Source organism: Topomyia yanbarensis, chromosome 2 (genome assembly GCF_030247195.1).
Source record: "Topomyia yanbarensis strain Yona2022 chromosome 2, ASM3024719v1, whole genome shotgun sequence".
Classification (NCBI taxonomy): Eukaryota; Metazoa; Arthropoda; class Insecta; order Diptera; family Culicidae; genus Topomyia; species Topomyia yanbarensis.
The window spans coordinates 402,935,831-402,947,717 of record NC_080671.1 but is presented as its reverse complement, the minus strand read 5'-3'; positions in this window follow the sequence as shown (position 1 = coordinate 402,947,717).

The following is an 11,887-nucleotide window of genomic DNA, read 5'->3' as shown; positions in this document are numbered from 1 at the left end:
ACGGCTCAAGGCCATTGGAAACAATCAATATTTCGTATGACCTCACACGAAATATCGATTGGAAGAGCTATGCTGCCGCGATATCCGACAACATCGAATCTACTCAAGAACTTCCTCCGGAGGAAGAGTACAGCTTTTTGGCTGGCTTGATTCTCGACAGCGCGAATCAAGCTCAGACTAAGCCAGTACCCGGCGCGAACATACAAAAACGTTCTCCCAATCCCTGGTGGGATAAAGAGTGCTCAGACGTGTACGCAGAGAAGGCCGCCGCGTTTAAGACCTTCCGGAACGACGGGTTACCCGCTAGTTTTCGACAGTACGCGACGTTAGACAAGCGAATGAAGAGTTTGATGAAAGCCAAAAAACGCGGTTATTGGCGCCGGTTCGTCGACGGATTAACGAGAGAAACATCGATGAGCACTCTTTGGGGAACAGCCCGACGTATGCGAAATCGAAACAGTACTAATGAGAGCGTGGAATATTCAAACCGTTGGATATTCGATTTCGCCAAGAAGGTTTGTCCGGATTCCGCCCCGGCACAGAAGATCTACCGCGCCGCGTCCCATCACGATAACGCGAACGAAACACCTTTTTCGATGGTGGAGTTCTCACTTGCTCTCTTGTCGTGTAACAATAAAGCTCCAGGGCCAGACAGAATCAAATTCAACTTGTTGAAGAATCTGCCAGACTCTGCCAAGAGACGCTTGTTGAACTTATTTAATAAGTTTCTTGAGGCTAACATTGTCCCACACGATTGGAGGCAAGTGAAGGTCATCGCCATCCAAAAACCAGGAAAACCAGCCTCCGACCACAATTCGTATCGACCGATCGCAATGCTATCTTGTATCCGGAAGTTGTTCGAGAAAATGATCCTATCCCGCCTCGACAATTGGGTCGAAGCAAATGGCTTACTGTCAGATACACAATTTGGCTTTCGCAAAGGCAAAGGGACGAATGATTGTCTTGCGTTGCTCTCAACCGAAATTCAAATGGCCTATGCTAGTAAAGAGCAGATGGCATCAGTGTTCCTAGATATAAAGGGGGCTTTTGATTCAGTTTCTATCAACATTCTTTCAGAGAAGCTGCACCAGCATGGTCTTTCAGCGACTTTAAACAACTTTTTACTAAACTTGTTGTCGGAAAAGCACATGCATTTTTCGCATGGTGACTTATCGACATCACGATTTAGCTACATGGGCCTTCCCCAGGGCTCATGTCTAAGCCCCCTGTTATACAATTTCTACGTCAACGACATTGATGAATGTCTTGACAATTCCTGCACGTTAAGACAACTTGCAGACGATGGCGTGGTGTCTGTTACGGGACCCAAAGCTGTCGATCTACAAGGACCATTACAGAATACCTTGGACAATTTGTCTACATGGGCTATTAAGCTGGGTATCGAATTCTCCACGGAGAAAACTGAGCTAGTTGTATTTTCTAGGAAGCGTGAACCAGCACAACTACAGCTTCTATTAATGGGTCAAACTATAGCTCAGGTCTTCACAGTAAAATATCTAGGGGTCTGGTTCGACTCGAAAGGTACTTGGGGATGCCATATTCGGTATCTGAAACAGAAATGCCAGCAAAGGATCAACTTTCTTCGTACAATAACCGGAACGTGGTGGGGTGCCCACCCAGGAGACCTAATTAGGTTGTATCAAACAACGATACTGTCGGTACTGGAATACGGATGCTTCTGCTTTCGATCCGCCGCGAACATACATTTCATCAAACTCGAAAGAATTCAGTATCGTTGTTTGCGTATCGCCTTAGGGTGTATGCAGTCGACCCATACGATGAGTCTCGAAGTCCTGTCGGGCGTTCTCCCGCTGAAAAATCGATTTTGGGAACTCTCATATCGATTGCTCATTCGATGCGATATCTTGAACCCGTTGGTGATTGAAAATTTCGAAAGGCTTGTTGAGCTCAATTCTCAGACCCGTTTTATGTCCCTGTACTTTGACTACATGGCGCAAAATATTAATCCTTCTTCTTACAATCCCAACCGTGTGCATTTCATAAATACTTCTGAATCTACTGTTTTCTTCGACACATCCATGAAAGATGAGATTATTGGAATTCCGGACCATATACGCCCACAAGTGGTTCCAAATATTTTTTATAATAAATTCCGAGAAGTCGACTGTTCTAAGATGTTTTATACTGACGGATCAAACCTCGAAGGGTCCACTGGCTTCGGTATTTTCAATCAAAAGTTCACCGCCTCCTACAAACTCAGTGACCCTGCTTCCGTTTACGCCGCAGAACTAGCTGCTATTCAGTATACCCTTGGAGTCATTGACACATTACCCGCAGACCATTACTTCATCGTCTCGGATAGTCTGAGTTCTATTGACGCTATTCGCTCGATGAAACATGGAAAGCATTCCTCGTATTTTTTGGGGAAAATACGGGAGCTACTGAGTGCTTTATCTGACAAATCTTTCCAGATTACCTTGGTGTGGGTCCCTTCTCATTGCTCCATTCCGGGCAATGAGAAGGCGGACTCCTTAGCTAAGGTGGGTGCCATTGAAGGTGACGTTTTTGAAAGACCAATTTGCTTCCACGAATTTTTCAGTATTACTCATCAGAGAACCCTCGAAAGTTGGCAAACCTCGTGGAGCAATGGGGAGCTAGGAAGGTGGCTACATTCGATAGTCCCTAAGGTATCGACGAAACCTTGGTTCAAGGGGATGGATGTGGGTCGTGACTTCATTCGTGTGATGTCCCGACTCATGGCGAACCATTACACGCTGGATGCACATCTCCGACGTATTGGGCTCGTGGAGAGTGGTATCTGCGCTTGTGGCGACGGTTATCACGATATAGAGCACATAGTCTGGGCGTGCACCGAGTACAGTTCCGCCAGGTCTCGGCTTATGGACACCCTCCGGGCCCGAGGAAGACCACCCAACGTCCCGGTTCGAGATGTGTTGGCAAGCCGCGATGTCCTCTATATGTCCCTTATATACACCTTCATAAAAACCATCAATATCCAACTTTAACTGCCCCTTTTTCCTTATCATTCTCAGAAGCGCTCTCTTCCACCTGTACCATACACCCACGATGGTTTGATGCGACTCCAAGGCGACACAAAACATCCCTGCCGAATGAGCCAACAAACACGGGACCTAAAGCACGAACATCACACGCACAACTCGAAATGTAGCCGATCAACATCTGAGCCGCACTACGAAATCGTCTGGAGAAACCCCTGCCATCTCGAGAACGACCACCCGGCGTCCCAGTACATGATTCTTCCTGATGAAGACCACCCTGATTCTGTAATCCATCCGTTGATCTCCCGAAGTCTGAAACTGAAATAATGTTCTCCCCCTGCCATGTTTGTCCACCCTACTTCCCCTGACTCTTATACACAGAAGTAACACCCCTTCCCCCCCCCCCCCCCCCCCCAAATATCTTCATGAAGCATTCAGCTCTTCTTGCCTTTTCTAGTTTTAACTATTATATGATCTCGTTGAAAATGCCCAACTCTACTACCACATAAAATAACTCTAATTAATGTCTCCGAATCTTTACATAATTTAATCACGCCCTCTAATTATTTCTACTTTTAAGATAGTCGTAAAAATTTTCCCCCTTAGTTAAACATTATTTGCTCCAATAATCTCATTGCTAAAAATGTCAAACCATATTGCCATAAAAACTAAATGACCCCTCTAATCTTACGAAAATTATACTACCCCCTTGTGTATATGTATAGCTATAAATTAGCCTTAGTTTAATTTCAAAAATCAATATGTAAGCCCCTAGTTTTAAGTAATTTAAAATGTAAAACAAAACAAAATTGGCACCTTTAAGCTAACGCAAACCTGCCTTATCAAATAAACGAATTGAAAAAAAAAAAAACCTACGTCTATTGGCGCATACCTTTGAGCTGTTGGACATCATCCTCGATAGAGCCGCAACAGCAGTTGTGTGTATGTATGTGTATGTATGTGTGTGTGTATTCGGAAAAAATGTCACCTCTGTTTCTCAGAGATGGCTGGACCGATTTGCACAAACTTAGTCTCAAATGAAAGGTACAACCTTCCATTTTTTGTTGATTGAACTTATGGTTCCGGAGTTATGGGTTGAAGAGTGCGACCACGCAGCAAATTCCCATATAAACTGAAATGAAAAATTCTCAAAGGGGGGAGTAAGGGAAAATTTCAAAATCGAATTTGTCTTTTGGATGCCAAATGACTGTAAAATGCATAAAACATTGAGATTTGATGAAATCCCGAAAAAAAATTTTGACTTAGACACATTTTTGCCTTTCTCATATAGAAAGGTTATGCAATCGCTCTAAAAATCGTCAAACCTAATCCCAGCCCAAAAAGTTTTTTGGCTTCTATAGGCTTAGGTAGGAGTATGCAGTAAGGGGTTGCTACTTTAAAATTACAACTAGTTTGAAATTTCTTAAAAGATCTTCCTCCTTGATTCGCCGCTGGTTTCAAGTGATGTTTCAGTGTCGACACATAGTATCTCAAAATCGAGGGTGTCGATCCATTGTATGTACTATGCGCAAATCGTACTGAATAAGTAATATACATTTCCACAATTGTATTGATCATAATGAGCCATGGAATCGTACTTTGGACAAACGAGAATGGCATAATTGTACCACTAGGTGGATAAAAACAGGTTTTTTAGTAATTGAATAATTGAGTGGTAGTTTTCTCTTAACTCGAATGTTCGCGACCAAACCTTCTGGAGGACCTCCATTATGTCTCAAAACGGTGTACAGTAACAGCAACAATAACAGAAATATGTTTTACCAGCACTCAGTAAACAAGGACCTAATCGTTTAACAGTGAGTTTCCCCCACTTGCGTCTGAGTTGCTTACCATATGTATCAATACGATGCGCCATACAGTAATAATAAGGATATATATATATATATATATATATATATATATATATATATATATATATATATATATATATATATATATATATATATATATATATATATATATATATATATATATATATATATATATATATATATATATATATATATATATATATATATATATATATATATATATATATATATATATATATATATATATATATATATATATATATATATATATATATATATATATATATATATATATATATATATATATATATATATATGTATGTATATATATATATATATATATATATATATATATATATATATATATATATATATATATATATATATATATATATATATATATATATATATATATATATATATATATATATATATATATATATATTGTTTGGTTTTAGAAACTGACACTCGGTTGAGGTTTTGACTTCGTTTACCGTGTGAATGAAAACAAAGCCGAATACGATGTGAATCACTCGTTTACACGTGTTGAGATTTTGACAACCGTACCGGTGAATGTACGTACCGGTTGGTTTTCTTACCCACCTCTGACTACGATTTCACGATCGCTATCTGATCGTCCGTGTACTCGGGGGACCGAGTCTACTTCCGACAGATGATGTCCTCCATCTTGAGGGTTCGGTGAATCAAGATATGGGAGCAGTGATATTTTCGGCGGCATCACGCAACCTCGTTCCGTCTTTGTTGTCGAACAGCTTTTTCAACACTTCCTTCTTCTTCTTCTTCTTCGTCATTATCTTCGCCGGACGGCCGCTATCGTCCTTCCGCCCCACGCTCAGGGATGCCAGAATCCGGTAAACTGCATTCACGGGCACTTTTCTCCACGATGACCATTCGTTTCGTAAAACCGTACAACATACTCGCAAGTTGTATTATTTATTGGGATTAAAACCTGGATTCTCAAGTTTAGTTCTTTGATATAAGCTTGTGAGTGATGCCAACCATCGAACTCATATCCTTTCTGCCTATCCATTCAAGCCTTTTAATTCGAGAGATTTCATAATATTGGGTAAACCACACCAACTTTGACTATAAGACACACATGCACAGTGTGCATTGTACATACATCTAATCAATATGTAAAATATATTTTCTGTGAACGCCTTGCATATAGCAAAAATATGACGATACTACCCAGACACTGTCCATTTCAAGAAAATGAAAATCTTCAAGAAAGGTACGGTTCGCAATGACAGGCCATTGCCGGTTCGCGGTGACAGTTACGTTTTTTCACTTCGTACGTCCCGTCCCAGATATTAACTATTTGGATTTTCGAGAAATGAATGAAAACTCGATAAAAACGCTAACTTTTAAATACTATACTTCTAAAAGGTTACTTAGACTCATCAACTGGAAGCTATGAGACATCAATCGAAAATTTTAATTTTTTTTACCTTTCTTACCTTTCCAATGAAACTAAAAGATTCTAATTACAAAGAATGCTTTTGGAGTTAGAAGTATTTTAAGACAAACAAGTTATTTACAAAAAAAAAATCAAAAACTCTGTAACGGATGAGATTTGATGGTATGTGTAGAACGATTTTTTTTTCTTTTAACAGATTTTTTTCTCTAAACTCCTCGAGAGGTTCTTAACCATGAACCAAACACCCTGTGTTGTGTCTTCGGCAATCTTTCTCAGTACTTTTTTGCTGATTTTTTTTGTATTAGTCAAATTAGGGTGGTGCTTGTAGTTATGGTGTTCAAAGTATCAACTTTTTGGATATGCGAAATTTAGCTCTGAAATCTTCTACAGAGTTATAAAAAAATAAATTAAAGCTAGTTTGCTGAATAAATCATATGGCTATCTCGAATGGATCGTGTTATATTTTTTAAAATATTTAAATTTAAATATTTGACAGAAGAATTTAATTAGAACTGGTGTAGAGATAACGGTTTTACCTAACCGGTTCATATTATCAAATTCCACACAGCAGAACAATAAAACATGAACTACATTATTTTGGAACAGGCAATTTCTTTTATGCGAGACACCGTACACAATCACTCAATTGGGCGGTGCTATGAACTCAATAATATGCTCGTTCGCCGGTCCAATAGTATGGACGCAGATAATTCCTGCTTTCACAAAATCTATTATTTTCGTTGCTTAGAGTACTTTTATCGGAATTGGGTCATTAAGCTATATATAGTTTTCCGTTCCATTCGATAAATTTTAGGTCCAGTATACATAATATAACATCATTTAAAAAAAAATTCGTTGTAATACGTAAAAACGATTTTTTTGTTTTTTAAAATAAATCTTATGTAAACTTGCCAACCATACATAGGAAATCTGCGGTTGTTTACATCTGGCCTATCAGGACAACACCCAAAATGAAAAAAAACTATATGCAATGGATGGTGTTTATGTCAAATAAAAATAACCCTCCGGGAAAACCGAGAAAACATGCCCTAATTTTTTCTGACAGGGCATCATTTGTCGTGTAATTCGATATGTCAAATCCTTCCTTTAGTGTCAAATCCATACTGTCAACATATTTCTTTATTTTAAATTTTAATATTATTTTCACGTTTCCTGAGTTGGAAAAAAAACATTGTTGCAAACACGAAAATCAGCTTTATCGATGTAAGTAAAAAAAAACGACTTTTTTTCTCATTTAATGACCCAATTAGTTACAAAATTGCTGACAAGTTAGCGCCAGAATCGAATTACTTGGATCATTGCAATAGCATTTATTTGCATTTATTAGATGAGGTTAAAAAATGACTTAGTCATTGTATTGAAATAGTAGAAGTACCGTAAACCGGGGTGACATTGATCACTATGATGATGTATGAAGAACAAGATTGGATGGCTTTGCCTCAAATTGTCAGCTTGCGGCTATTTTTTCAAAAATAATTTAGATTTGAAGACCGTTTTCGTACTCTGGGGCGACTTTGATAACCTGCATTGTTCACCCACATTAAATTCCTGATGCCAATATTTTTCGTTCAAATGTTTGTTTAAACTAATTCTGAAAAGATTGTTAAATAGCTGCTAATTGATATTGTACAACATAGTTCACACTGTACAATTTGAGTGACCAAAATTTGTATAATTCGAGTCCAACTAGAATAAAAGAGTCTGTAAAAATGTTTAACTGATAAATTTGTTTTATTTCAATGGTTTATCAATGTACAAAGAGTTTCATCCATTTTAACACGTTGAAGTATTGAATATAAAAAATATTGCGAATTTAAGCTCCAATAATTTAAAATAATTGCCAACTACCTTCACAAAAATTTATTTTTCAAATAAACATACTCTTGAAAATCAATTTGGCACATCCGACGCCATAGAAAAATAAAAATTCGCTTGGAATTTATTATTCTTGTTAAAAATTAAGATTAATTCGTTGCATAAAAAGTAGCTTCGTAAGAATAAGGTAAAATAAAAATTCGGTTTTTTGTAGTTTTTGTACCCAAAAATCGAACAATATACTCAAAAAGTATAGCAAATCTGTGTTTTATAGGTTTAGAGTAAAATTCATTCCAAATTTAAATGATTCGGCGAACTATTTTGGCTGAATAAGCACTCTACGAAAACAGTTTCGAGTGATCAGTCACCCCGCTGGTCAAAGTCACCCCGTTTTACGGTAATCTACGATAAACAAAAATCACTGACTAACGTCAACCAGTATCGTGCTGATTCGGTAGCGTAGGTTTGATGTATCGATTCCGGACAAAGATTAAAAGCGAACTGGTTTATCGATTTCATGTTTACTCAGCTCTACTCTGCACAGTCAAGTCATAACGCTATACTATAAATTAGTCCAGCTTCTAATCTTCCTCTCAATCAGCGATGCCACATGTTTTTTTGAAATGTCTGTAGAAGAATAACTAAAATGTCTGTAAAAGTCTGTAGGTGGTTGTTTAAATCCTAGTTACACTAAAATTTTACTTTAAAAATAGATTGAAAGTAGAATTCTATTGTGAATGAATCACTCGTATTCGAAAACAGTTATTCTAGTGCAATTTTACTAAACATTATTACCCTTTTAAAAGTCTGTAGATCTCTGGATACGTCTGTAGAAGACATCAAAAGTCTGTAAAATAAAGACATGTCTGTAAATCTGGCATCGCTGCTCTCAATACATAAAATAGCCTACCTTTCACGGCGATTCGCCCGTTTCCGTAACGAACCCAGTTCACACCAACACTTGTACGATGAACGATGCCCCAGTGTCTCAATGGCAGGTTGACCAGTTTCCGGCTGCTGTTGGCGGATATTGGCGAAAGCGATCATAAATAAGTATCGAAGCGCCCCCTTTTCCCGAGCACAAGAAAAAAAAACGCGAACGCTTGGCGTTTTGTTACGGTAGCTCTACGGCGGTGCTGCGACATTGCGGTTGTTGAATGGTAGAACAAATGCATGAGGGCGGTGGAAGGGTAGACACTTTTTTTCCTTCCCCTTGTGAGCAATCCAGCAAAAATCTTTGCTCGTTTGCTGCTTTACATGCGTTGTTTTGAGCCAATGCCTGCAAAAGGCATAAATCAGCCGTTGCCGGTGCGGTGTTTTTACTTACCATCGCTCGATTCGGCCGCTGTCTAGTCATGTGGTATTTCCGATGGCTGTTGTGAAAAAAGCGAAGGAACATTTATCATATATTGGGTAAAATAAAGATAATAACCGAGGAACGTGCTGTTCGGTAAATTATCCGGGAGCTTTTTGTTACCATTAGTCTAGTTGTAGCGCGGCGAGATAAAGACTGTTATTCAATCAAGTGGTGGAACAATAAAAAAAATGCGAGAAAGGATCAATTCAACTTGGGTTTTTTCGTGACGTCTTCTCTGCTTACTTTGACACAAACATTTCTGCTTTCGGAGTAATTTATTGGTCTAAGACGAACCATTCCGAGCAAAACAAAGTGAAGCCCTAACTCAAATAACAAACATTCGAAAACTTTAGATTCCCGTATCAAGTTTTGCTCGTGGACCGAAAAAGTACGAAGCAATGTTTGCAATCACATTCCTCAAGAAACGCTGGCAGTCAAACAGAAACTCAAACGAGAAAAGTTTGATAGATCACAAATGTGCATGTGTGTTTATGTGCCTCTTCAGTCCACTCTCTGCAGCTTTCAAGCAAGCAAGGTATTGTTTTTCCACTTCGGTAAAACGAAACGAAAACGGAAAAAAACCAATTTCTTCACACTTTTGTGAACGGAAATGAAACTAAAAGTTGGTTGCGCTTCGCGTCACGGATCGGTCTTTTTCTGCTGGAACTTGGTCGACTGCTTGGAAATTCATTGAAACAGAATAAAACGGGAACTCCACAAAGGAAGTCGAATAACAAATAGTAATTTCCAAATACAAGTGACAGAAAATTAAAAGTGATGATAAATTTTATTTGACAATTTTTCTGTTCCACACATCAGAATGAATACACATAAACCATAACTGATCAATTGGGTCATTAAATAAAGAATTAAATTCTCCATTTATTTAATAAACCTATACTGCTCATAAAAGCATAAGAGTTACATAATGAAAAACAGCAAGCCGAGAAAAACGTTGTTTAAGATTTACATTTTCATTGAGCCTTATGGGATGGGGCAACCATGTTTTGGTATTTTTTCGATATTTTCTAAACAAATCTGGTAATCCTATATGTGCATTGTGATTCAGTGGTGATACAGAATACAATCCAACAGATAACTCATTTTCGACAAAAATCCATATGGGACTCTTATACTTTTATGGGCAGTATAGAGCTCATCTTTCTAAATATAAAAATATACATGTTTAACCATTAAAACTTCAGAAAGATTTTTGATTGATTTTATAAAAAAATGTAAACACGTCCTCGTTGGACACTATTGATTTCCCTTGACAGTGATGTTGGCCACATGGATGGGTTAGCATTTTTGACAGCCTCCCCAGCAAATAGAGATCAAGGTAGTTCAATAGAAGGTGTGGTCGTAAAAATCGAATTTTGTAAAATTAAATTTATTTGTTATTTCGCGTGAAAAAAGTGAATAAAAAGTTTGATTACGATTATGGCTGATCCAATTAGCATTTGGCACTGAAACTCCAGGTAACGAGCCCGTTTAATATTGTTTACAATCATTCTCAATTTTTCAATGGAACAAGACATGTTGACAAAGATTCCCAAAGGCACAATGACTGGTTAATGCTGGTGAAACGTTGGCCGGAAACCTGTGCCCGGTGTAACGGTGACTATTTTCTCTAATGCAAATAAGACCCTATAATCGAAATCGAGCAGCCGCAGCCCGGGCAATTTGCAAAGCCCCTTCCCCAATGATGACGATGGTGATGATGGCGACGATCGATTGGTTCAACCACTTCGATTCTTATGGAATACAAATCATCCATTAGCTTCTTCCCGGTCGGAATATGCCGACACGGCCGCCCAACCTGCCGAAAGGAAGCTTTACTATTCGAACCCAACGAAATCGGCTGAATCGAGTTATTCGTAACGAGTGAAACTCCAGCCGATCGGGGCCGGGGCCAGAAGCAGGTCTTTACCGAACCAACGTGTCTCTCCCGCTTTGTACCGCTTTCCATCAGATTCATTGCTTATTCATGAAGGACTGCGGTCGGTTAGCATCAGAAATGGCTTTCCGGTGTGTGTCCCGATGTGTCTGATGAGGGGGACCTTGGCCGGTGTTCGTCGTTTGCGTTGCGGTTTTTATTTACCTTCGGTCAGGGTCTGTCGAATTTTGTCGTGCAAAGCTTTTGCTTGGAAGGTAAAGCGGGACCGATAGTTGCGACTCTACAGTTAGCAGTTTCTAGAAATTTGAAATGTGACAGAAAAGTTTTCAGTGAGCCTGGATAAATTATGAAGTTTCTGTAAATTTTTAATTGATTCGAATAAGATTATCTTGGACGTAATCTAGATAGAAAAAAAAACTGTTCTAGGACCCTTTTCTACGAAAGGAGAATAAATTGATGTAGCTTACCTACTAAAGAGTTACGATCCGAACATAAATTGGCAATTTGGGAAAACCGATTGGA